The following is a 27,625-nucleotide window of genomic DNA, read 5'->3' as shown; positions in this document are numbered from 1 at the left end:
CAATTCTTACAGAGGCGAAATAGCAAGTTAAACTAATTCTACTGCTTCTGCTATTATGTCCCACTAATTCTACTTATTCTACTATTATTATGTCCCATCACTGTTTTATGGATTAGTAGTGACTGCCTCCAGTAGAAACACTGATTTGAGACTTCTGCTTTATTATAAGCCAACATCACTGAATTTTGGGGGGTGGAGAGGTGAAGTTTGGCAGCTTTTCAACACCAGCTGACAGAAGAGGAAAAGGAAGTACAATTAACCTTCAAAATTTCCTTTCCAGGGCATCTGACTACAAACCTCAAGAAATTTCCCTATGTGTTCCTGCCCAAAGCAGCATCCAACCTAATTTGTTAATGGCCTGCACGAAGAACTCGGCTTACTAGGAGACAGCACTGGCCCAGAGTCAACAGGCAGCCAGGTGTGAGAAGTTGAAGAGAAATACATCTCATTAATGTGGAATTGTTTTTAGGTTAATAATCTTGCATTAATTTTCCTTTAAAATATTGTCTTTGACCGTTAAATGCTCACACTGTTATAAAAAGGAACGTAATAAATGATCTTGAAGCAAATTCTCCTGCCAAATGTCATAATTTATTTGCATAATTAGCTCTTAATTTTAATTCAATATGCAAATCCATGCTTCCTTTAAATTGCAGCAGCCTGTTTCTCAGCCCTAGCTGCCATGAATTTATTGTGACTGAGGCTGTTGGTGGGGGTGGGGGGGGGGAAGCTTCATTGCTTTCTGGAGATGGCTGAGTGGGGGGAGGGTCTGCTGTTTGCAGGGAGGTTAAATGGCTACTTTTTTTGGCTCTGTCTTTGTCAAGTCAATAGCCTGACAAATTCGGGAATAAATGGTTGCTTTCAGTGTGGGCTTTTGAAGATTTTTTTTTTTTTGGCTTTCATTCTTGTTAGTCACTTTCAGAAGATCTTGAATTTCATAGAAACATTTCACGTTTATACAGGACTTCGGAGAATTAAAATGGCTTCATAGAATATCGCCCTATCTCGTTGTACAGTGAATCAAGAGTAATTACTATTGTTCTCCCCCATATTGCAGTTAAGGGACAGAAGCAGAGAGAATCGGGGCTTCCCCCAAAATGGAAGCCGAGGCCACAGACAACCAATTGCAATTGGCATGGCCTTGAACATACAGCTGAGCACCCCAGTCATGAAACCCTCTGAAGTCTGCTACCGGTTCTGTGAGTCTGCTATCGAGCACGCGCTTTGCGTGCATGCGCGCCTGAGGCACGCCCATCCTGGCACTTAAAAAGGAACATTTTGAAGCCTTCCAAGTCTGCAAAGGTAAGTAGAACAGCGACGGGGGGGGAATCCGCTGTGCCACGCGATTTAGATTAGCTAGAAAGCAGGAAATCCGACAATTGTAGCTAATATAAATTGTGCGTCACAGCTGATCGTCACCCAGCTGATTGTTGGAAATACCGGTTCGCCCGAACAGGTAGCATTTTTTACTACCGGTTCGGGAGAACCGGTCCGAACTGGTAGCATTTCACCCCTGGAGCACCCGTTGCGTATACAGCTAGTGAAATGACAGTCATTGCCCCAAAACATAGCTTTTTGCTTCATAAGAAGAGTAGCAGCTTTAATAGGTACAGGTTCAGGATTCCCTGCCGCAACTGTGCACACATTTGCACAGAGAGTTGGGGGGGGCACTGTGGTAGTAGTGAAATTCACCACATATAGCACTAAATAGGAATGCCAAGAAATCAAGTGAGCAATAATTATTTGTGATTTGTTGCCCTTTTCTTCCCCTTCCTCCTCCATACAATTTACACCAGGAAGAGCAGAAGTGGCCTAATTTGTTCCAATCTTATTTGCAGGTAGATTTTAAAAAAGCCCCCTTTAAGGTCTCGTTGTCACCATCCGAAAATTTAAAAACATATTATATTTAGATTTGAACTTCTACTGTGATTGTCATCCCTTCTATTAGTTCTTTTTTTGTTGCACCTTAGATGGGAAAGTGATTATGCTCTGTTGCCTAGTTAGAGGACAATGAAAAAAATGTTGAACAGATGTTATCAGCTTTGTAAAATTGCTTGCCTTTTAGAGAGCTACACCAGAAAGACTGACTGACTGACTGATTGACTGTATACCTACCTGCCTACCTACCTACCTACCTACCTACCTACCTATCTATCTATCTATCTATCTATCTATCTATCTATGTATCTATTTATCTATCTGCAGTATCTATCATCTATCATATTTAGACTCTCCTATACTTAGTGACAGAAAGACTGTTTAGTTTGCCACAAAAGTACTCATTGTGTCTCTTTTATCTCCTTTTATGCCTCTTTTCTCTTTCCCTTTAATTTCTTTTTTCCTTCCCCCCTTTTTTTAAACAGCCAAATGCATCTCTCCCTTCTTATCCCCTTCTCTAAGTTGTCTGCACGTTTTTGACTCTCTGTTCCAACAAAAGAACAACACATTCTTGCTTCACAGCGATTATATTGTAAAGTGTGGGGTACCTTGGCAGGCAGCCTTGGCCTCCCCTGGGGCCGTCTATGGAGCTGGGGACAGCATCAATTCTAGAACCTGTTTATTGGAACATATGGCCACAAAATAAGATCTTCTAATTCTGTAGGAAGGACATTTAGTGGCAGTTGAAGATCTCCTGAATCAGCAATAACCCCCCCCCTCCCAAAGTGTTTAGAAATTTGGGTTACCAACAGAAAATATAACTTTATGAAAGCAAGACATCAAAATATTGAATTTGCTTGGCTGGAAGAAGATATGGACAGAAGGCATCCGGTCCTTTTTAATTAGGGGACTGGAGGCTAAAACATATGAAGAACGGTTGCAGGAACTGTGTATGTCTAGTCTAATGAAAAGAAGGACTAGGGGAGACATGATAGCAGTGTTTGAAAATCTCAGGGGCTGCCACAAAGAAGAGGGAGTCAAACTATGCTCCAAAGCACCTGAGGGTAGGACAAGAATCAATGGGTGGAAACTAATCAAGGAGAGAAGCAACTTAGAACTAAGGAGACATTTCCTGACAGTTAGAACAATTAATCAGTGGAACAACTTGCCTCCAGAAGTTGTAAATGCTCCAACACTGGAAGTTTTTAAGAAGATGTTGGATGGATAACCATTTGTCTGAAGTGGTGTAGGGTTTCCTACCTGGGCAAGGGGTTGGACTAGAAGACCTCCAAGGTCCCTTCCAACTCTGTTATTCTATTCTATTCTATTCTATTCTATTCTATTCTATTCTATTCTATTCTATTCTATTCTATTCTATTCTATTCTATTCTATTCTAATGTATTTTGTTTTGGGAGTTGCGTTCTGTTGTCCCTCTGGCACACAGGAAGTCTACTGGAAGTCCACATACTGCTGGAGGACTCAGTCCTTACCCTATATTTTCTCTTTTTCTCTCTAGTTTCCACTCTCTCATCTCCCTTTTCTCTATTCCAATCTGACTGAACCAACAAAACAATAAAAATAAGCTTTTTTTTTTTTTTTTGCAAATCTAATATTTAATTTAATTTAATTTAATTTAATTTAATTTAATGAATTCATTCCAGGAGGGAAAATATGGTCAACTGACCCCGCAATGTCCTAATAATACTATAAAACTACTCTTGTTTGCTTTTGTTTGGAAAAATGAGCACGAGTAAAGCTTCGTTAGTCTAGTCTTACTTGTCGTTCTGAAATCTTTTACCATAAAATAAGGGGGAAAGATGCATTCCAAGATCTTTCAGGAAGCTGGTGATATAAACACATCCAAACATTTTGGGATTTTTTTCCTTGATTTTTGGTTTGCAGGACATTGTTTAGGATTGAAACAACGACTGAAAAGTTTGACAACAAAAAAGCTGAAATATTTTGTCAACTTCATTATGGAACTTATTTTGCTTTGAGAACTGATCAAGCTCTGTGAGAATGTCCTGAATGGGACATTGGGACATGGGTAAAAGGAGGAGGAGGAGGAGTTGCAGACTAGTTGGAAGGGACTTTGGAGACCTCCTAATCCAATCCCCTGCTCAAGCAGAAGATACCATTCCAGATAAGTGGCTGTCCAGTTTCTTCTTAAAAGTCTCAAGTGATGGAACACACAGAGCTTCTGAAGGTAAGCTGTTCTACTGGTGAATTGTTCTCACTGTTAGAAAATTTCTCCTTATTTCTAGGTTGCTTCTCTTCTTGATTAGTTTCCATCCATTGTTTCTCTTCTTGCCTTCCGTTGCTTTGGAAAATAGGTTGACTCCCTCTTCTTTGTGGCAGCCCCTCAAATATTGGAACACTGCTATCGTGTCATCCCTAATCCTTCTTTTGACTAGACTATTTAACCTGCAGAAGGAAGGGAAGGATGGCAAACATCCCAGAGGAGACCATCCCTTGTTTCTTGGTCTGTAAAGGTGAGGGGGGAGAGTTTTGTTTTCAGACTTGCAAGACTCTGTTATTGTAACTTTACAAAAAGAGCATTGTTGGTATTCACGTTTGATACTTCTTGTCTGGACTATCTCAAAGGGCTGACAAAATTTGAATTTTGCAAATTGGATGCAGAGAATTTTGTTGTTACCCATGTTTGGGCTCCAAAATAAACACTAGGGCTTATTTTTGGGAGTATCTTATTTTTTTCCATGTACTGGAGGCCCATTTCTTCTTCTTGCTTGTGGCGGGGCAGGAGGCCATGCAGTGAGCTAGTGCCGCTACCGTGAGGCTGGGGGGGATCTGCCCCATGTGCCCCACACTGGCTTGATTTCAGGGCTCTGCAGCCAGGCCACCCATGCCCTGACACCTGCCTCACCTCATGGTGGCAGCTCCAGCAGGCTGATTTCCTCCACATGTAGCCGCAGGCCCACTTCTTTGCTTGTTTGTGGCCTCAACGGAGCAGGAGGCCAAGTGATGTGCTGGTGCCATGTCCACCAGGCAAGGCAGATGTCGGGCGTGGGTGGTCTGACTGCAGGAGCCATGAGGTAAGCTGGTGCGGGGTGCATGGGGCAGCTCCACCTCCCATCTCAACTTGTGGCCGTGGCACTGTGAGCAACCAAACGGAATGGTGGGCAGCTGGCCAGCTGTGCAGGCTCTTAAGTAGGGCTTATTTTGGGGTAGGGCTTATATTAGGCGCACTCATAAAAACATGCTAGGGCTCATTTTCATGATAGGCCTTATTTTCGGGAAAACACGGTATTTTTGTTTTATAGACCTTCTTGGCAGTGTTGTTCAATACATTTTCTATGCTGAATCTTCCAGTAAGACCTTCTAGTTATCACTAGCCAAAGAAATTAAATACTATATGAGGCCCAATTGTAAAGAACTTAGTTCATAATTTATTTCATCCCTATCCAATCAGCCACATCTTCTAAAAATACTATCTCAGCAAATAGTCCATAATCGGCTTGCCAGACATTTTTGTACCTTGGTCCTAAAGATGAGCTGGAAGGTGCCAAGGTATCAGCAGGCACTTATCACATCTGATTTGATTTATGTTTATGAAGTTCTTTTAATTATAAATCAATAAAAAGCAAACATCTTGCAGAGCAAATGGCTAGCCTCAAGCCTTATATTTTATTTACAAGAATATCTGTGGATCTGTGGACCATTGCTATTGAGGCCTTCTTTACTGAAATGAGGGGCTGCCACAGCAAAACAAAACCATCAAACAAACAAAAAAGAATGGTACAAGCACCTGAGGAGGCCAGAGGGAACATCTGGTAAATTTGGTATTTTGTGGCTGGACATATCAATCATGGAAGCCTTTTTGTGACAGTGTCCACTGCATGATGTCAGAATTCCAAGTGCGCCTACCACTACAAAATAACATAAAGATTTGCAGAGGGGAAAAATACACTGGGGAGGTATAAAATTCTTCACAAGTCTTCGGCAGCAGTGCTGAACAGAGATCATTATTTTGAAACGATTTTACAATGGCATTCAACTGCATGCAAATATGAAAAAATATATCAATGAAAAATACAATGAATGAAAAATACAATCAAAATGAAGATAAACATACAATGAAATGAAAATACAATGAAAACAGAACGGTAACTTTACATCCCAAGAGTGTGCTTATACCATTTCTCTTTCTGGACATGTATAATTTGCTTAATCGATAAAATGCTTCACATTAGGGTAGAAATGTAACCTGTGATAACTTTATTCCACTATATTTAGAATCATGTTCCCACAGGAAAATGCCTTTGGATTCTAAATATTAAGGAAGTAAATAGAATATATTTTTTTATTGGCCAAGTGTGATTGGACACACAAGGAATTTGTCTTGGTGCATATGCTCTCAGTGTACATAAAAGAAAAGATACGTTCATCAAGAATCATAAGGTACAACACTTAATGATAGTCATAGGGTAGAAATAAGCAATCAGGAAACAATCAATATCAATATAAATCGTAAGGATACAAGCAACAAAGTTACAGTCATGCCATTATAAGTGGAAGGAGATGGATGATGGGAATGATGAGAAGATTAATAGTAGTGCAGATTTAGTAAATAGTTTGACTGTGTTGAAGGAATTATTTGTTTAGCAGAGTGATGGCATTTTGGGAAAAAGCTGTTCTTGTGTCAAGTTGTTCTGGTGTGCAGTGTTCTATAGCGTCTATATAAAGTATATATAGGAAGTAAACATGCAATGGCACAAAGTAAACAGAATTGCTTTGGAGCAGCACCAGAAACAAAGATCTTTGCTGCTCAAAATTTTGCTACCCTCCCTACCCACAACTGAATATTTAAGAACGAGTGATGTAAAACACAGCATTTATTTAGTATGTTGAAACAATTATTTTAGGTGTGGTTTGTTTTTTAAAAAAAAGTAAAATCAGGCAGTTGTATTTTTGTAAAAAGGTGCCTGCTAATAAAAAGTAAATGTAGTTGGTTTTTTTTAAGCAGTGAGCATTATACAGAGCCTGTTTGCTGAGATATTATTTAAACAAAAATTTAATGGACATGGAAAGGTTAATTCTTTATCAAGATCCTCTTCTCAGCTGATTCTCTTCAATTTGAAAGTTAGATATTTTGATCATTTCTATAGCAAACTAAGATCATGGCTCCAAGCCCTCTCAATTCCTGGCAAATAGATGTGGAAAAAATGGGGGTAATGACAGATTTTATTTTCCTGGGCTCCAAGATCACTGCACATGGGGACTACAGCCAAGAAATTAAAAGATACTTGCTCCTGGAGAGGAAAGCTATGGTAAATCTAGACAGCATACTAAAAAGCAGAGACATCACCCTGCCAACAGAAGTGCGTATAATCAAGGCTATGGTTTTCCCGGTTGCAATGTATGGCTGTGAAAGTTGGACCATAAGGAAGGCTGAGCGCCAAAGAATTGAGGCCTTTGAACTCTGGTGCTGGAGAAGACTCCTGTGAGTCCCTTGGACTGCAAGGTGATCAAACCAGTCAGTCCTAGAGGAGATCAACCCTGACTGCTCTTTAGAAGGCCAGATCCTAAAGATGAAATTCAAATACTTTGGCCACCTTATGAAGTGAAGTGAAGTGAAGTGACCTCTCCAGTGAAGAGCCTAATGCTGGGAAAGATTGAGGGTAAAAGAAGAAGGGAACGGCAGAGAATGAGGTGGCTGGATGAAGTCACTGAAGCAGTCGGCATGAGCTTAAATGGATTCCAGGGGATAATAGAGGACAGGAAGGCCTGGAGGAAAGTTGTCCATGGGGTCGCGATGGGTTGGACACGACTTTGCAACTAACAACAACAACATAGCAAAGTAATAGTTTTATCTAATTACTCCTTGGTTCCCATATTGTTCCTGTTTTAATTCAGTAAAATGTGTACTATTGAGAGAATGAAATAATATCTGAAAATAAGAGAAGCTGATGTGATCCAAACTATACATCTATTCTACGTGTAAATTCAAATCTTTACAATACGTGAAATATATTGTGCTTAAACATAGAGAAGTAAACTATTATTAAGATGTATTGCAAATTAAGTTTATCAACCTCTATATCTACATCTGATTATGTACTGTAAATTTGTTGAAGAACTACACTAGATACTTAGAAAGCTTGTGAAATTAAAATGGTATGAATTTGAATGACTTGGAGCTAATTTTTTCAATATCACAAAATGGATGAGAATACGTATCTGGTAAAATAGATTTATTTTTTAATGATTTCCTTTAAAAGTAAATGTATGGTAGTGTTGGAAGAAATGTCAATCTGGGTTCAGTTCCAAATGGGAAGAAAAACACTGGAAACATGGAGACTGCTTGGAAATATGGTTTAATGGTGGACAGGACCACATGGTTTGAGGTTCTGGGCAAAAAGAGCACATGGGTGAGAGAGGGAGAGAGATTTATACCCTCTCTTGGGCCCCGCCTTGGAGCTTCCTGTTCCTGTGTAAGGAATGTACTCTAATTGGTTGTCAGACTCCCAAGCCTGGTTGAATCTTGCTGGGTGATGATTTAATGAAGGGGCTTTGGGCAATTCCTATTATGGCTTAATGGCTTTGTCCGCGTTTGGATCTTGAGTGAGGGCTAATCCTATCATGTCCTGAGGGCCATGTCTTTTGTGTTCTAGATAAGCTGGCCCAGCCTTTGTCTTGTAGATAGGTTGGCACCAAAATATCTGCTGGGGGGAGGGCATTAATGACTGTTACTGAAGTCGTATTTTCTGCAATCAAGTTTAGTGCCGTTTACCATAAGTTTGTATCTATTGGGGGCTCCAGAGTCCGTGTATCACTCCCAGATGGCCCTGGCCCCATCTCTGCCTATGGCACAGAGCCCTCATCCAGGCCTTCCCCAGACTCCAGGACTGGCCCATGTTCCTCCCCAGCCTCCTTACTGTCTGACTCCGCTGCCAGTTCTGCAGGCTGCTGGCGGATCACAACAGGTATATATAGGTATATAAAACAGGTATATAAAAACTGCCTAGATTGTGCATAAAGTTATTGGGAGTTGAGCTTGACTTGAAAAAGCTTTTACCCTTATAGGCACAGCCTAGTATTCCATTATTTTTCTTCTGGGTATACTCTGTCTTTACCGGTTTTGCCCTGTTGTCGCTATTTGGCTGGCTAAGTATTGCTGTTTGAGAAATGCCTAATTTAAGTCCCTGCATTGCACATCCTTTGTCACCTGAGTCTGAACAGATGTGGATGTTTCATAAGGCTTAGCTCTAACAATGGCTTCAGGTATGTTCTGGATGGAAACTGGAAACACAAGTATGCATAGTAGTCATTGGGTCTTTGATATAAGGGGGTGGTGTATTGTTTCACAAGAGTATGCCGTGAACCAGACTGATCAAGGATCCGGTTGAATGTCCCTTTGTTCAGGAGGCACATGGGTGAGAACAAAGCAGCCCAGTAGTTTTGAGAGTCTTAATTAGTCAGCTGGAGCTGTCAACCAATCTCCATTCCCAGCTATGCGAATGTTTACTGGTAAGAGGGCGGGCAACAAGATTCCCATTTTCCTTGCCCTAAGAAATCTCAAGCAAGGATTACGATTTGGTTCCAAGAATAGAGACAGTTCCTGCCCTTAAACTATGCCTTCCCTTACCCTTGTCACCCCTACTATCTGCTCTTCCTGCCATCTTGTGACAGCTGCCACTGTCTTGTCATATCCCCCCACCTTGTCCTGCCCCATGCCAGAGCCAAGCCTTTTCTGCTCACCTGCCAGGGGATAATTACTTCCCTCCCAGGTTTCCAGCTGCCCTTAAACATCTCTGCAGCTGCAGGCATTGTGAGCCGACCTGAACAGCCCATTTTGGCGTGGAAGGGAGTAGAGTTACAACAGAGAGCCAGTTGCAAATAGTTATGGCTTGGATGAAGGGACATTTAATTATCCTGCCTCCCTTAGTTGAAAGGGAGTCTGTTTCTTGATCTTTGGGGAATTTCCTACCATCTATGCATTGCTCCAAAATAACATTGCCCTCAATTTCCTTGTATCAATCAAATGATTCATTATATTTCAGTCAAAGGTTAGAAAAGAAATCTCTTCAATGATATAATGGAATGGAATGGAATGGAATGGAATGGAATAGAATAGAATAGAATAGAATAGAATAGAATAGAATAGAATAGAATAGAATAGAATAGAATAGAATAGAATAGAATAGAATAGAATAGAATAGAATAGAATTCTTTATTGGCCAAGTGTTCTTGGAGACACAAAGAATTTGTCTTTGGTGCATATGCTCTCAGTATACATAAAAAGAAAAGATACACTCGTCAAGAATCACAAGGCACAACACCCAGTGACAGTTATACAGTACAATAAGCAATCAAATCATACTATGAAACGATCAGTATCAATATAAATCTCAATGAAATAAGCAACAAGTTAGTAGTCATGCAGTCACAAGTGGGAGGATATGGGCAACAGGAACGATGAAAAGACCAATAGCAATAGTAATGCAGTCTTAGTGAATAGTTTGACAGTGTTGAGGGAATTATTTGTTTAGTAGAGTGATGGCGTTCGGGGAAAAACTGTTCTTGTGTCTAGTTGTCTTGGTGTACAGTGCTCTATAGCAAGGGTCCACAACCTTTTGGACCTCAGGGACCACTAAATTCATAATTTTAAATCCCGCAGACCACTAATATGATCTGCCTAATGACTGGCTGGGTGGGCATGGCTAGGTGGGTGGGCTGGGTGTGACTGGGCGGGCGTGACCAACTCAATGTCACTCATGTCAAGGGGTGCCTCTCCGGCCTCTACTTGCCCTTCCCCCTCCCAGCCACTCCTCACCTGCCGCCCAGGCTCCTTAGGACCCCAACAGGAAACAGTTGTTGGAGCTAAGCAGCCAGCCAGCATGAGAACAAGTTGGCAAAACAGCTGGCTCAGTTCAAATTGGATCTGACCAAGAAGGAGGTTCAGCAGTAGCACCTCCCTGAGGACTATGAGCATAGGCTTTCAAGTCAGAATTTCTGCCCCCTTCCGACCTGCACAAAAAAACCCCAAAGGGGAAGACTCTCTGTAGCAATACAAACATTCATTGCACATATCTGGCCCAGGGGCCATAGTTTGAGGATCCCTGATTTAGTGCAATATAAAAAATGCAAATAATCTTTCTGTGGGCCACCAAAATTTTCTCACGGACCACCAGTTGGTGACCGCTGCTCTATAGCATCATTTTGAGGGAAGGAGTTGAAACAATTTATGTCCAGGATGCGAGCGGTCTGTAAACATTTTCACAGCCCTCTTTTTGACTCGTGCAGTATTAAGCTCAAAAGAATGCCACGTAACAGGGTGAGCTCCAGTTACTTGTCCCAGCTTCTGCCAACCTAGCAGTTCGAAAGCACGTAAAAAATGCAAGTAGAAAAACAGGGACCACCTTTGGTAGGAAGGTAACAGTGTTCCATGCGCCTTTGGTGTTTAGTCATGCCGGCCACATGACCACGGAGATGTTTTCGGAAAGCGCTGACTCTTCGGCCTTGAAACAGAGATGAGCACCGCCCCCTAGAGTTGGGAACCATTAGCACATATGTGCGAGGGGAACCTTTACCTTTACCTATTTTTTTGAAAAACAGCTACTTTTGTTGCTAATTTCATCACATTCAGTCCCCTAACAACATAGTTAAAGTCATCAAATTTATTCTGGCAAACCAGAATAAGAAGTTTTGTTTGTGTTAGAAGTTGAAGTGTGCTCTCCCTCTTCCTCCCTCCCTCTCACCCTCTCTCTCTCTTTCCTATTTCCTAAGGTTCTGTTTTATCAGGTTTTGGAGCTGCCCGGCATTTAATTTAATTTAGGATACAGCTATGTAAGAAATAGTGCAGCAAATCCTCCCCCCCCCTTTTAGGTAAAATATGTCTTAGGGAATTTGCATTAAAATTATGAACAAGTGTGTATTTGTGGTTTTTGAGTGGAGAAAAAAAGGAATAAATAGATTCTATTCAGTGTTCCCATTTATGCTCAGATGAATTTGGTTTTAAAAGATCTTGCAATGGCAAAGAAATCTGCAATACATTTCTTCAGAAGAGATCCCACACTACAAAAAGTTTTGCTCAGTGATTCCATCTTGAAACACATATCAAATCCTGGAACCAAGAAAAATAGCAAAAATCTACATTTATTCTCTTTTCTACATACAAGGCAGAACTGTACTGTGATTTTCTACACCAAACTTCCTTTGTTCCTCCCATATGAATCAACATCATTGTGGAAATGTACCTGAGGATCATATGACCAAAAACCAAAGGAAACCAAATTTTCCTTTGCATTTCAGAAGTTAACAACTTGTAAAAATATATTCCTGAAACACCACCAGCTGCTTTTACAATGTTCATTCAGCCTTGGTATTAGGAGTGGACATGATGATCTACATAGCAGTGTGCTGTTGACTTTGATTCAGACATGGTTAGAAAGGACAAATGCAGTGCCAAGTTGTTGACAGGAGGAAATGTTCTTCCAGTTGCCCTTAGTAACACATTATCTTATTTTATACTACCACTATGACACTAATGTACGCTATTGCATCAAGCAACTGTCAGCAGTGTTTCAGTGGCTGTCCACACTCGGGGAGTTTTGAAGTAAGAATTTTGAATAGTACTAAAGTTGAACAGAAATCTTGAAATGATCTCTCAGAGATAAGCAGTGATGTTACGTTAACTAGTTAATAAAGTCCGCAGGATCAGTATACCGTTCAAACAGAACATTTTTCCAACAGTAAGCAGCAGATGAACCAAAAGGATCAGCAGTGGGTTTCACATTATGTTACTACTGGTTTGCCGTGCACGCACACATGCCCGGTTCGCGCTCGTGCCTGCCTTTCACACATGTTGCTCGTGCGGGCACCTTCCGTGCATGTGCCTGGCCTCAAAACGTGCCTAAATAGGATGGCATAGAGTCAGGGTGGGTCGGGGTGGGTTGGAGTGGGTCGGGGTGGGGTGGGCCCACCCACGATTCCCGCTACCGGTTCAGGCAAATACCACCTCTGAAAAGGATGCTGGTTTTCTTAGTATAAAACCTATGAGAAGACTGTAGTGGCAATAGGGCCGTCTCCTTGCTACTCTGATAGCAAGTATCGGATCAATTCCTACCTATATTTACTGTATATATGTATATCTGTTCTGCCCCAGCTACGGACCCCAAAGAACGCAGCATACACAAAGTCCATTCAAACCTTAGTTTACTGAATAAACCAGTCTTTTACAACAACGGCTGTTAATTAATTGCAGTAACAGCCGCCAAGAATTCAAAGAATAATAACTGAAAGCTTACTATGATTGGCAGAATGCCCAGAAGCAATTTGCAAGAAGCTGATAAGATACGCAAGACAAGACACGAAGGTATGTGAACTAAGTTGTTCCCTGCAAATTGTTTCAGTCGGCGTTCCTCCTTAAATAGGCTAAGGGAGTGGCCAATTAGCCCCAAGCCTTGCTCTCGAGGAGACCTCCTCCTGAGGAGCCACTCCTGCCTTTTGGCAGTTCTGCGCACCCGTGCATCGAGAAGAGGCTCCTCCTCTTCGTCCTCTTCACTTAAGGGAGCTTCTGGAAGTTCTGAAGGCCCTGGCTGAATCCCCGCCTCTGGCACCACATCTTCTCCAGCCTCCTCATTGTCTGATTCGAGTGCCAGCTGCACAGGCTGCTGGCGCAGCACCACACCAGCCTCCTCGCTGTCTGAATCAGCTACTAGCTGCACAGGCCCCGTACGGGCCACAACAATATCAGACTATTTTTTTCAAGGGATTATGCAAGATTCAGAAAAGAGGTAAAACATAGTTAGCCAAAAAAATAGGCATGAAATAAGAAAAATAAAAGGAAGTAAAGCTGAAGCTAGTTTATCCTTACACCATTCATTATACTTCTCCGTACCATTCTTTCTTTGCAAGCCATCCTTGCTTCCACCACATCCAAACGTTGCATCACACATTGTCTTTTGTTCTTTAAATTTCTTCCCTCTCCCTTTTTTAAAGATCTAACTCCATCCAACCATGACATTCTCAGTCTTTCCCTTCATCTTGGTCCATTCACTATTCCTTCATATAGTTGCTTTGCAATTCAATCCTTGTTAATTCTTTCTATATTACCGAACCACTTCAAAATACAGCTTTTGTGTTTTACTGGATAGTCATTCACTTTTGTATTTAATCCACATTCCTCCAGCAGCCATTCACTCTTGACCCTATCTCTTCATCTCTTCTAGTATTACCATACACATTTTTCAAAAACCGCATCAACTTATTTGTGTTTCCTCTGCTATAGTCAATTCTGATTTCCAATAGCAGAGTGGGCAAGATGTTCTACGCAGCCATTTTCACATTGTTTAATGGGCAATGGTTCTCACTATCCTTTTATAAGTATTTGCATGCCTTAAAATTTCTCCATCCATTTTTTGTAACAATTCTCATTAAAAACCAAGGTATCAGTGGTGGGTTTCAAATTTTTTTACTACTGGTTCTGTGGGTGTGGCTTGGTGGGCGTGGCATGGCTTGGTGGGCGTGGCATGGCATGGCTTGGTGGGCGTGGCTTGGTGGGGCATGGCAGGGGAAGGATACTGTAAAATCTCCATTCCCACCCCACTCCAGGGGAAGGATACTGCAAAATCCCCATTTCCCCCCAATCAGCTGGGACTTGGGAGGCAGAGAATAGATGGGAGTGGGGCCAGCCAGAATTTTTACTACCGATTCTCTGAACTACTCAAGATTTCCACTACCGGTTCTCCAGAACCTGGCAGAACCTGCTGAAACCCACCTCTACAAGGTACGCCAGTTTTCCCATTTCAATTAGAATAGAACTGGAAGGGATCTTGGAAGTCTTCTAGTCTAACTCCCTGCTCAAGCAGGAGACAAGTTGAGACAAGTGGCTGTCCAGTCTCTTCTTAAAAACCTGCAGCGATGAAGCACCCACAACTTCTGAAGGCAAGCTATTCCACTGGTTAATTGTTCTTACTGTTAGGAATATTCTCCTCAATTCCAGGTTGCTTCTCTCCTTGATTAGTTTCCATCCATTGTTTCTTGTCTTGCCTTCTGGTACTTTGGAAAATAAGTTAACCCCATCTTCTTTGTGGTAGCCCCTTAAATATTGGAACACTGCTATCATGTCTCCCCTAGTCCTTCTTCTCTCCAGACTAGCCATACCCATTTCCTGCAACCGTTCTTCATATGTTTTAGTCTCCAGGCCTTTAATCAACTTAGTTGCTCTTCTCTGCACTTTTTCCAAAGTCTCAACATCTTTTTTGTAATGTGGTGATCAAAACTGGATGCTGTATTCCAGGTGTGGTCTTACTAAGATTTTATGAAGCGGTTTCTAATACGTAACATGATTTTGATTCTATGCCTTTGTTCATACAACCAAGGATTGTATTAGCATTTTTGGCTGCTGCCACACACTGCTGGCTTATTTTTAAGTGATTGTCCACTAGCACTCCAAGATCCTTCTCACAGTTACTGTTTTTGAGCCAGGTTTTGCCTAATCTGTACTTGTACCTTTCGTTTTTCCTGCCTAAGTTTAAAACCTTTCCTTTCTCCACATTACATTTCATTTGGTTGGCTAGGGCCCATTGTTCAAGTCTGTCAAGATATTTTTGGATCTCGAGCTTGTCTTCTGGGGTGTTGGCTATTCCTGGTGGCTCAGTGATATCTGCAAATTTGATGAGTTCTCCTTCTATTCCCTTGTCTCAATAAATTATGAAGATATTGAAAAATACCCCACTGCTTTGGACTCCAAGATCACCGCAGATGGGGACTGCAGCTAAGAAATTAAAAGACGCTTGCTCCTGGAGAGGAAAGCTATGGCAAATCTAGACAACATACTAAAAAGCAGAGACATCACCCTGGCTATGATTTTCCCAGTTGCAATATATGGCTCTGAAAGTTGGATCGTAAGAAAGGATGAGCACCAAAGAATTGAGGCCTTTGAACTACGGTGCTGGAGAAGACTCCCGCTAGTCCCTTGGACTGCAAGGCGATCAAACTGATCAGTTCTAGAGGAGATCAACCCTAACTGCTCTTTAGAAGGCCAGATCCTGAAGATGAAACTCAAATACTTTGGCCACCTAATGAGAAGGAAGGACTCACTGGAGAAGAGCCTAATGCTGGGAAAGATTGAGGGCAAAAGAAGAAGGGGACGGCAGAGAATGAGGTGGCTGGATGGAGTCACTGAAGCAGTCGGCGTGAGTTTAAATAGACTCCAGAGGATGATAGAGGACAGGAAGGCCTGGAGGAACGTTGTCTATGGGGTTGCGATGGGTTGGACACGGCTTTGCAACTAACAACAGCCCCACTGCTTACTTCCCTCCATGTAGATGTAGTACCGTTAAGGACTATTCTGCGAGTACAGTTTGTCAGTCAGTTACAAATCCATCTGATGATGATGCTGTCTATCCCAATTTTTTCTAGGTTTTTTTTTTTTGCTCTAGTTCTTCATCATGTACAATTTGAAAATTGTAAGGAGGCCTACTAGCCCCAAAACGGGGCACGGGGTGTGTGGTGTAGCCCCCCTGTGGCCTGTTTTTGCTCCCAGGAGGCTGCAGGGAGGCCTACTAAGCCCAAAACAGGGCACAGGGGTGCAGCGCGGCATCCTTGCAGCCCGTTTTTGCTCCCAGGAGGCTGCAGGGAGGCTTATGGGGCCTGCCCCCCCTTGCGGCCCATTTTGGCTCCCAGGGGGATGCAGGAGGCTGAGTGCTGCCTTTCACACACCCCTGGCCACGCCAATCATGGCCACACCCACCCAGTGGTCATTAGGGCAGAGAACCGGTTGTTAAATTATTTGAATCCCACCACTGGTCTATTGTATTTTTGCTGATTTATGACAATTATGTACTGCAGCCTATGCTGTTTGTTTCCTGGGCCCCTCTTGGATGTTCCTAAAGGTGAATTCCAGTCTGAACTGCAGTGGTTTGCCACCAGTTAGTGTTCATTCCAGATTATGATGACCTGATTGGTCATCTGCTAGTTTATTGCTGTTCCCATCCATGCAGGGAAAAGCAAGCTGAATGGCTAGTTCCAGTGTTCAGTATTTTAATGCTTGCCCTTTTCTGATCCCTCCTGACTAATCGTAGGTCTTTTCCTTTGCTTTCCAGATGTTTGCAAACATGAATGCCAGTCCCGTCTCTTTCTCTCCTTTCTTTCTTCTAGAAAATTTATCACAAAGAAGGATTGATGGTTCAGACTCCTAGAATAATTTTTTAACTTTCTTTCAGTGTGATAAAAAAAAAGCCTCTATAGAAAATTGATGAATCTGTGTGCTTTGGGAAATGTTTGTTTCTACCCATTTGTATGGGCTAAACATTAAACTGAGTAGCCGGTAATTTCCCATATTTTATACTTCATTTATTCAAAATAATTTATTTTATATTTATTTTTTTAAAAATATTATACTTAAAATTTTAAGTTGGAAAGTATGCCTTATTTTAAATTGTGATGTTTCTGAAATGAATAAACCAACAATCCGGAGGATACTATACCCCTCTACTCTCTTCTGCCCACCAATAGTATGTGTTCCCATTTGCAGCCAAGAGCTATAATTCTCCTATCTTGGTTTAGAGACTTCTAAGATGGGTACAGAAAAATCCATACACCACGTTCTTTTAAAAATTATATTGCAATAAGATATCTTTCACAGCTTTTTGATCTCTTTTTAATTTTATTACTATTTTGTCTGCTCAACTACCTATTGTAGCATTTTCTGAAACATCTGCACCTTTCTAAATTATCAGTTGAAAAGATGCTACTTATTTAATCTTATGCTATAGCACAGAAGTGTCAAACTCAAAACCCGGGGGGCAGTGGTGGGTTTCAAAATTCTTTACTAACCGTTCTGTGGCTGTGGCTTGGTGGGCATGGCTTGGTGCATATGGCAGGGGAAGGATACTGTAAAATGTCCATTCCCTCCCCAATCCAGGGGAAGGTTACTGCAAAATCCCCATTTCCTCCCAATCAGCTGGGACTTGGGAGGCAGAGAATAGATGGGGGTGGGGCTAGTCAGAATTTTTACTACCGGTTCTCCGAACTACTCAAAATTTCTGCTACCAGTTCTCCAGGACTGGTCAGAACCTGCTGAAACCCACCTCTGCTGGGGGGACCAATTCGGCCCGCAGGGTGCTTAGATCTGGCCCGTGGGGCAACCCTAGAAACAGTGAAGGACCAGCCCGTGGTGCCTCTGCCAGTGAAACCGGAGCTTGGGAGGGCTGCACGCAGCCCTCCCAAGCTCCATTTTCACTGGCAGAGGGTTACAGGAGACCATCGCAGCCGAAAACGGAGCTTGGGAACCCATTTTAGCTGGAAGAGCGCTCGGGCCTCCACAGGCGCCCCTGATATGAGTGACATCTAGCTGGCCATGCCCACCCCAGCCCCCGAAGGTCAAACACAACCCTGATGCAGCCCTCAATGAAATTGAGTTTGACAACCCTGCTATAGCAGAACATTAAAATTCCATTTCTGTTATTGAGTCAAGTGTTTGCAATGAGTCTTGTACAAATGTGGCTTGTCTCAAAAAGTTCCCTAAGTGTCTAAGCAGGTTAAGTCCCTCCTCAAAAATTTAGTCTCAAGGACTAGCTCACTCTCTTTTCCAGTGTCATTGGTTATCAGCGGGGAACATGACAGCTGCCTCCTCCCTATTAGATCTAATAGCTTATCTAGATGGCTCGTGATGTCCAAGCAGGCAAGCACCTCATAGAATCCACACATCCATCCAACCCATATCTCTGTTGTTTCTAACAATTAAATCGTGACCCCAACAAAAAGCTCTCCATCTGCTGGAGGACCATCCCTGGTAGACCTTTGATGTTGTATGCAATAAACTAAAAAGTATCCGTACCCTTTCTGGCTTTCTACTGCCCTACTTGTTTTAAAACAAGCGAAAAATCTTGTTAGAAGGACAGTAATGATTCTTATCCATTACTTTCTGCTTATGAAAGATGGAGAACTAGAGCTGAATTTACTTCTGTCCTCAACTATTATATTGCTTGTTACACAACTGTAATTTTTTTTTTTTGGCCCTCAACTATGATGCCTTGTTAATGCAACACAGCTTCACTCTTAATTAATAATTATGGTAAATACTCCCTCCCTCTTGTTTTGACTATGGTCCTTAATTAGACTGAACTCTGGGTTGATAAAACAGCTACGTATGGCAACTCTAGCAGAATCCTATGTAGAAAATGAAGTCTCTATATAATATTTCCAGACTGCTATATTTCTATTTGGGTGCCATCTTAAAAAGGAAACAAATAAACATCTTATTTATGTGTCTATCTTCATCCTGAATCCAGTGAACTAAATGTTATTTCTTAACCGTGATTACAGAGAGAAAAGCAAGTGAGGATGGAAAATAAACTGTGAGCTGCACACGGGACTTAAACTTGCACTTCTATGCAAAATTCAATTGAGCTATTAATCCAAGGGGAGATGTCATCAACCATGGGCAATCCCATTATTAATTACCATGGGGTTCCTCCCTCTACGCCTTCCTCCCCCCCCCCCACATGGACTGACCTTCATCAAATTTGGCTCCGGCTCTGTGTCTCTCCCATGGGGGCCACCTCTTGATCCCCATGAGCATTTCCCGTAATGCCTGTAGAAGTATGCAAAGTGTCAACCTCAGCTTAGTTTTTAACCTGGAGTGATAGCTTTACTGATTTGCCACTTTACTACTCTTGTTAATGAATTTTTAATCTTCTTAATGACATTAAACACGGAAAGTAATTAAGGAAAACAAGTTTGAAACTGCTGACTTAAACCCTTTATTCAGAACTATTTAATGTAGAATTAATTTGATTTTGCCCATTATTCAAATGAACGCATTACCTTCTCAGGCACTGGGTTTTTCCTCCTCTTCATCCCCCACCCCACTCTTTTATTAAATATATCATACTACAAGTTTGTTCTTTCTGTTGTGATTCAGCTGGGAGATGCTCGTTTCTACCAGAGGAAGGGGCAGACTTTAAAAATAATCTTGCTACATCCTCGTGTCATTTGTAGATGCTGGCGGAGGCAATGTGCACAAAATGTCAAGCTAGCTGGGTACACGGTAGGTAAAAATGAAGAATGGAAAGAATAATGTTTTGTCTCTTAAAAAAAAATCTCCAGAGAGAGAAAGAGGAAGGGAAGAGCTGATACGCTTTAGGTGATATGTAAAGGAACCTTAACCCCAAAATTTAAATTAACAAAATTCCTGTATTTTGCACATCTGTTAGATGATATGGATGGATAACAATCAAGCTCAGATACTGAATTTGGCAACTCAGCAACTCCCCATGAAGTTTCAGATTTCATTTTTAAAAAAATTCCGGCTGTATTTTTTTTTTTTTTATAAATCTGATGTGTGTAGTTAACATGCAAACAGTTAACATCTATAGCATCATGTACTACTTTGCTATTATAATGCCCTACTTTCATGACTAGCTTATTGCATAATTTTTGTGTGCATCAATATTTTCACAGAAAAGCCCCCCCCCCCCCCCCGTGGAAAATAAAGCTTAACCATGTTGGAGAAACAAATAAAAGAAAGACGAGAGTGTCAGTCAAAAGAGACTGTATGAAAACACCTCTTAGGCTTCCAGTGGACAAGGGATTGCAAAAGAAGAATGGCAAAACAGAAGTGTAAAACAATTTAGCAGTGAGACATAGCACAATTACGATATGATTTAATACATACATCAAAAAATGCTTTGACTAATTCCTTACTTTAACCAAGGCTGTTGATAAAATGCTTTTTTTCTTCTTCTTACTAATCCATAAGCAGTGAAGCTTTTAGCCCTCTTGCTTTCCCCTCGCTTTTTCTGTCTGCTCGAATCTGGATTTTCTGAATCATTTCCCATCCTAATTTCTTTCTCACCTGGATTCCTCCTCCTCCTTCCATTTTGCCTCCGTCCAAATTCTACTTATATAAACTCTTTTCACTCCTCATCTCAATCTCTAGAGTGCAATAGATGGTCCTGATATAAAGCCACAGTCAAGCATTAAACTCAAGGTAGAACAGGAACAGTCCTCTGATAATTCAGTGTAGGAAGTTAGCACCCACCCCTCTCCTAGAAAAATGAAATATTTTAGGAAATATTAAAAAGGCAGAATATTTTTTTCGTATGTGGTTGGAGAAAATGATACAACAACATATTGATTTCAAACCTGAATTATTCTTGTTGGGGATTTTACCAGAAACGTATAGTAAAGAAAATGTATATCTGATTATTCATGTAATAACTGCAGCTAGAATTGTATTTGCACAAAATTGGAAAAGTGAAGAGATCCCTACGGATGAGAATGTGATTAAGAAAATATTAGAACGTGCAGAAATGAATAGATTAACACTTGCAATTAAAGAAAAGGAAGAATCTGATTATTATAGTATATGGGAGTTATTCTATCAATGGTTAGAGAATAAATATGAATATTAGAAAGAAAAGCAGAGAAGTGAAATATGGAAAATGTTTTAACAAAGTTAAATAAGCTAAGAAGAGGATTGTTATAATAGTAGGTATGTTAGGTGTTAGTATTAAGAATAGACAAAATATTAAATATGGCTGTAAAATTTAATTGATATTGCACAAGATATTTGTACCCAGGCTGTTTAATGAAAGATGAAATGTTTGTATTAAAAAAAAATATATTTTTTTTAAAAAAAGGCAGAATATTATACTTCCCTGGATGAGAAAAGGAGCAACATGTTTTTAAAGACAAAGCAGCTCCCTGCCCGCCACTTCAGCTCCAGGGTGATGGGATTAAGACATGGCCCTCAGGACATGATAAGATTAGCCCTCTGCCCATCTCACCACATGGCACCTGGGAAGATTACATCACCCAGCAAAGCTCAACCAAGCCAAGGACTCAAGAAGACAACCTACAAAGTTACCCTTGCATGGCCCCATGGGAGCCTGACAACCAATCAGGATACATTTCTTGCCACAGAAACAGGAAGCAAGTTCAAAGCCCAACAGAGGTTATAAATCTCTCTCCCTCTCTCAACCATGTGCTTCTTTTACCCAGCACCTCAATATGGTCCTGTCCACCATTAAAACCATCCTTCCAAGTAGACTCCATGTTTTCAGTGTCTTTCTTCCCACTTGGAACTGAACCCAGATGGACATTTCTTCCAACATCGGTTTGTATAAGTGTGAGGTGTCTACTTATCCGGGATAGGACTCCTTAGGCTCGACACATATAGTTGAGACTGAAATGCCCTTTCATATGAAAATGATTGTTATTCTTGGTTTTCATAGGCCTTTTGCTTATGTGGATTCTATCAGGAATCATGAAAATGGCTGGGATTTCATAGGATGTCTCAGGTAACCAGAGAGGAAGCATTACAGACAGAGGTGGTAGTCAGCTGGTTCATACCAGTTCAGGCGAACTGGTAGCAGCAACTACGGGTCCCCGCCCACCTGCCCTGGTGTAATGCCATCCTATTTAGCCACGTTTTTGAGGCCAGGCGCCTGCGCGGAAGGTGCACGCGTGAGCAAAGCAAGCGTGCGCATCAGTGGTGGGTTGCTCCCAGTTTGGTCCGCTTCTATAGAACCAGTAGTAAAACTGGCGGGAGGCTCCACCCACCTGCCACGACGTCATCATGGGTGATCTGCGCATGCGCAGAAGCTTCTGTGCATCTGCAGAAGAGTGCGCATGCGAGCAAAGTGAGCGAGTGCGTGCGCTCCCGCTGTGAACCAGTAGTAAAGGTAAGCGGAACCTACCCCTGGTGTGCATGCACGGTGAACTGGTGGTAAGAATATTGGAAATCCACTGCTGATTACAGATAAGCTAATTCAACTAAGGCTACCATTAGCAGAATCTTGCAAGTCTGAAAATACCACCATCACTTTTAACTGTCTGATAGGTTAGGGTGAATCCTTTTTAAGTTTCTTTGTTTTGTTTTGTTTTTTTGCCAGCTACTTCTCCTTTTACAAGTAATCTTTGATTTACAATTATAATTCAGCCCAGAATTATTGTTCTTAAATTGTGCTGGTCATTAAGCAGGCCTGTCATGACTGCACCCAATTTTACAACTTTTTATTTTGCGGTGGTAGTTAAGCCGTCATAATGCAAACCCATTCTCTGCAATGAGTGCTTTTTGTGGGAAACTAGAAGTAAATGTTGGTTTCCAGCAAAAAAAAAAAAAGGCATAAATTGCAATTACATGACTATGGGTGAATACGACAAGTCAGTTGCCAAGCACCCAAATTGTGATCACTTGACCTTGGGGCAGGGGATTCAGCCATTGGAACTTCTAAGTTGGGTTGTAAGAACCTTTTTTCGGGGCCCATTGTAATTTTGAACAGTCACTAAGTGACTGGTCGTAAGTCAAGGACTATCTATATTTTTACCTGAACAGTATCATTTCCCCTCAACTCTCAAGATCATCCCACATACCGTTACATTTTTAACAGATTTTAACCGATTAGCAGAGTTAGAAGGAACCTTGTAGGTCATAGCCTTGTAGGCTATTGCTACCACCAATAGCCTCCCACCGGCCAGTACGCTCCCATAGAGAGGGGCTCCTCCAGGTGCCGTCGGCCAAAGAATGCCGACTGGCGGCCCCCAGGGGGAGAGCCTTCTCTGTGGGGGCACCTACGATCTGGAACGAGCTTCCCCCGGAGATATGGAGGATCCCGGATATGCGCACCTTCTGTCGCGCGCTCAAGATTTTTTTATTTCATCAAGCTGGCCTGGCCTAAATCTTTTCCCCTGTTAAATGTAAATTTTAATTTGTTTTTAAATTATTGGGTATTTTAATTTGTCTCAGCCAAATTATTTAATTCGTTTTTATTCTATTTTAAATTTTTGTATTTATGTGTTTTATTCTGTGGCTGTTCACCGCCTTGAGTCCTTTGGGAGTAGGGTGGTATACAAATCCAACAAAAACAAACAAACAAAACAATCTAGTCCAGCCCCCCACCCAAGCAGGAGACCCTACACCCGTGATGGTAATAGGTGGCACGCATGCCACCGGTGGCACACAGAGCCCTCTCTGCAGGCACACCAGTCATCACCCCAGCCCAGCTCCACCGCACATGTGCGTGCGCCTCCCGCCAGCCAGCTGGTCTTTGGGTCTCTGTCGTGCATGTGCGGGGGTGGGGTGCATGCAGGGGACACCCATGCACATGCAGGGGTGCATGCGTGGGGGCACTCACATTGCATTTTGGGGGTTCGCACGTGGCCTGGAAGGCCTCTTGCACCAACCTGGAAGTCAAAATGGGACATGGGGGCATTGCGCAAAGCCCCCTGCACCCCATTTTGGTTCTGGAAAGCCTCCTGCACCAACCCGGAAGCCAAAATGGGGCACAGGGTGGTGGGGAGCATGCGCTGGGGGGCACTTGCATTGCATTTTGGGAGCTCGCGCACACACACGTGCATTGGTGCGCATTGCACGCTTTGGGCACTCGGCACCAAAAAGGTTAACCATCACTTCCCTACACCATTTCCAACAAATGGCAGTCCAGTCTCTTCCTGGAAGCCTCCAGGGATGAAGCTCCCACAATCTCCGAAGGCAACTTCTGTTCTTTGAGTTGATTGTTCTCACTGTCAGAAAATTTCTCTCGGACCTATATGCCTAAATGGGACCTATATGCCTCAATTTCTGCCTCCCGCACCCAGTCTTCCATAGTATAGACATGATAGTCTATAGTCACCATCCAATAAGCTGTTTTTTTCTTTTGCAAACTGCCTTGTACAAAGCCTGCGTGAAAAGGATGTCACCGAGAAGCAAGCCAAGGCCTGTCCTTTCTCCTTTTCAGGGCAAAGGATGTGGAATGCTGAGTTTAAGTTAGAGGAAGGCAGATTCCAGTTGACTGTTAGAAAAACTTCCTAACAGCACAGGCAATTTAAAAAGTGAAACCAATGACCCGGAGATGTGCAGGCTCCCCTCGGTCAGATGTGCTCAAGTGGAGGCAAGGCAGCCCTCTGTCTGGGATGCTTTAATTTAAATTCCTGCACTGAGCTGGGGGGGTTGAACTCAATGGCATTAATGCCTACTTACAATTCTAGGATCCTATGGCTCTCCAGTGGAGGCTCTCCGCGGTTTTAAACAGACATCTTCTCCCGTCTTCTTCCTTTCCGCGTGTAAAGAATGTCCTTCACCATGGAGCCAGGGCCCTTTTCAATTCAGGCTGCCATAAGGGAGAGAATTTGTAGCATGGAGACAGTAATAGAAGCTTAAGAAGCAGTGGGTCTTTAAATAGGGTGAGGGCAATCATCACTGAACAGCTTGGAGAAAGCCGGATGGATTTTATTTATTTATTTATTTAGCTAGCTAGCTAGCTAGTATGCCACTGGTATCAACAAATTGACTCACAGCAGTTTACAGGCAAAAACAGGTATAAAGCATCCATGATAAGGAACAATAAAGCAAACATATTAAAATATCCACAGTAAGTTTAACAATAAAATATGTAAAATGTTTAAGAGATGAAACCATACCATAAACCTCCCTCACAGGAAAAGGCCCTTTTGCAGGACTCTAGTCTTGAGTTGTTTCCCAAAAGTGGTCAGGGAGGAGGTAGGCCTGGCCCCTATGCTCAGTGGGTCAGCTTTACAACAGAAAACAACTCCTTTTAGCCACAACCCAATTTGGAGGGAAGTGAGGCATTAGCAGCAGTTTCCCTCAGGATGACCTGGCGCTCTCTACATGGGGCTCCCCTTGAGGAGCACCCGGAGGCTCCAACTGGTCCAGAATGCGGCCGCGCGGGTGATTACGGGAGCGACATGGTGCTCCCATATAACACCTTTCCTGCACGAGCTGCACTGGCTCCCGGTGGTCTTCCGGGTGCGCTTCAAGGTGTTGGTTCTCACCTTTAAAGCGCTCCATGGCTTAGGGCCAGGATATTTACGAGACCGCCTTCTGCTACCGATAACCTCCCACCGGCCAATATGCTCTCACAGAGAGGGCCTCCTCATGGTGCCTTCGGTCAAGCAATGTCGGCTGGCGGCCCCCAGGGGGAGACCCTTCTCTATGGGAGCACCCGCCCTCTGGAACGAGCTACCTCCCGGAATATGACTGATTCCGGATCTCCGCACTTTCCGTAAGGCCCTGAAGACGTTTTTATTTCAGCAAGCCGGCCTGGCCTGAACAGGTTTTATGGGTTAGTTTTTCAATTGTATAGCTAGGGGTTTTAAATTGGGGCGGCTGTTCAATTTAATTTATTTTCAATTATTTTAACTTTTATATTGTATGTTATTTTAATTCTCGTCTGTTCACCGCCCTGAGTCCCTTCGGGGAGAAGGGCGGGATATAAATTTAATAAATAAAATAAATAAATTGGCGCAATTTTGGCCACAAAAACAGTCTACAAGACATCTTAGTGCCAAACCATAAAGGGCTTCGTAGTTTAAACCATCACTTTAAACCAGGGATGTCAAACTCCATTTCATTGAGGGCTGCATAAGGGTTGTGTTTGACATCGGGGCAGGGGTGAAATCCAGCAGGTTCTGACAGGTTCTGGAGAACTGGTAGCGGAAATTTTGAGTAGTTCAAAGTACCAGCAAATACCACCTCTGGCTGGCTCCAGAGTGGGGTGGAAATGGAGATTTTGCAATATCCTTCCCCCAGGAGTGGGGAGGGAATGGAGATTTTGCAGTATCCTTCCCCTGGAGTAGGGTGGGAATGGAGATTTTGCAGTATCCTTCCCCTGCCATGCCCACCGAGCCATGCCCACCGAGCCACACTATGCCCACAGTATTCAGCTCACAGAACCGGTAGTAAAAAACTTTTGACGCCACATGCATGTACAGATGGTGTACGTGTGCAAATTGCAGTGTATTGTGACGCTGTACGCATGCACGGATAGTGCACGCAGGAGTGAAGTGAGCATGCATGCGCACTCACATTTTCACCACTGGTTCTATTGCCTTGCCTTTACTTATTTGCCTTTACAAATAAGACTAGCTCCAACCCTACTACTTTCAAAGCCTGACAAAGCCTGAGCTCTTCAGAGAACAATTGGTAACTGATTTCTGCCATCCCGTTTCTTATTTTTCTTGCTGTAGTTGGGGAATTTTAATTAATCATCTTTTTTTTTTTTGCAAAAAGTAATGATTTATTATTTAATCGAATTATGTTTAGATTTTTACAGATTATTTTAATCCAGTTATTTATTTATTGTCAATGTTTTTAATGATGTAACAAATGTTTAGTCTCTACTTATAAGCCTCCACATGTCATGGTTGATTTGGTGGTGTAGGAATAGAATAAATTAATAAATAAATAGGAACTGGGGTGAAAATCTCTTTCGTTTTTAATTTTAGCTGAAGGGACAGCTAAGGAGGGTGTGGGATGCAACAGGATTAGAGGTGGTATTCAGCCGGTTCGGATCTGTTCAGGAAAACCGGTAGTGGCAACCGGTAGTGGCGACCCAAGTGCAATCCCATCCTATATCGCTGTGGTTTTGATGCCACATGCATGTACAGATGGTGTACATGTGCAAATTGCAGTGTATTGTGACGCTGTATGCATGCACGGATGGTGCACGCATGAGTGAAGTGAGCATGCATGCGCACTCACATTTCCAGTGCTGGGCGAACCGGTTGCTACAGTATGTGAATCCCCATCTCTGAACAGGATGTAGATTGTCTGCTACTCGTTGCCACCCTTTCACTGTGCCCACGACCTGGGCAGCAAAACAGAGATCAGCATACTTTTCTACTGACTTAAGACTCAAGGAGTGGTTAGAGAGAGCTTGCAGCTTATTAGCTGTCTCAGTTTGTCTCAGGATACCAGAAGTAAGGAGGTGCAATTGCTTGGGAAAGACTTGCAATAAGTAGAACCACTTTGAGGGA

The 27,625-nt window shown here is 42.4% G+C and overlaps 1 long non-coding RNA gene across 1 annotated transcript; it reads left to right on the top strand.

The window, feature by feature from the left end:
- Positions 1-291: 291 nt before the first annotated feature.
- On the top strand, positions 292-21,790 carry LOC148113182 (uncharacterized). The gene is made up of 3 exons (XR_015728532.1): positions 292-418; positions 1,058-1,302; positions 21,490-21,790. It is a non-coding gene; the product is annotated as an uncharacterized LOC148113182 (long non-coding RNA).
- Positions 21,791-27,625: the final 5,835 nt, after the last annotated feature.

This window comes from Pantherophis guttatus, chromosome 6 (genome assembly GCF_059756535.1).
Source record: "Pantherophis guttatus breed Tessera chromosome 6, ASM5975653v1, whole genome shotgun sequence".
In the NCBI taxonomy this organism is placed as follows: Eukaryota; Metazoa; Chordata; class Lepidosauria; order Squamata; family Colubridae; genus Pantherophis; species Pantherophis guttatus.
Note: the sequence above shows the minus strand (reverse complement) of the source record. Positions and strands in the feature narration are given on the sequence as shown.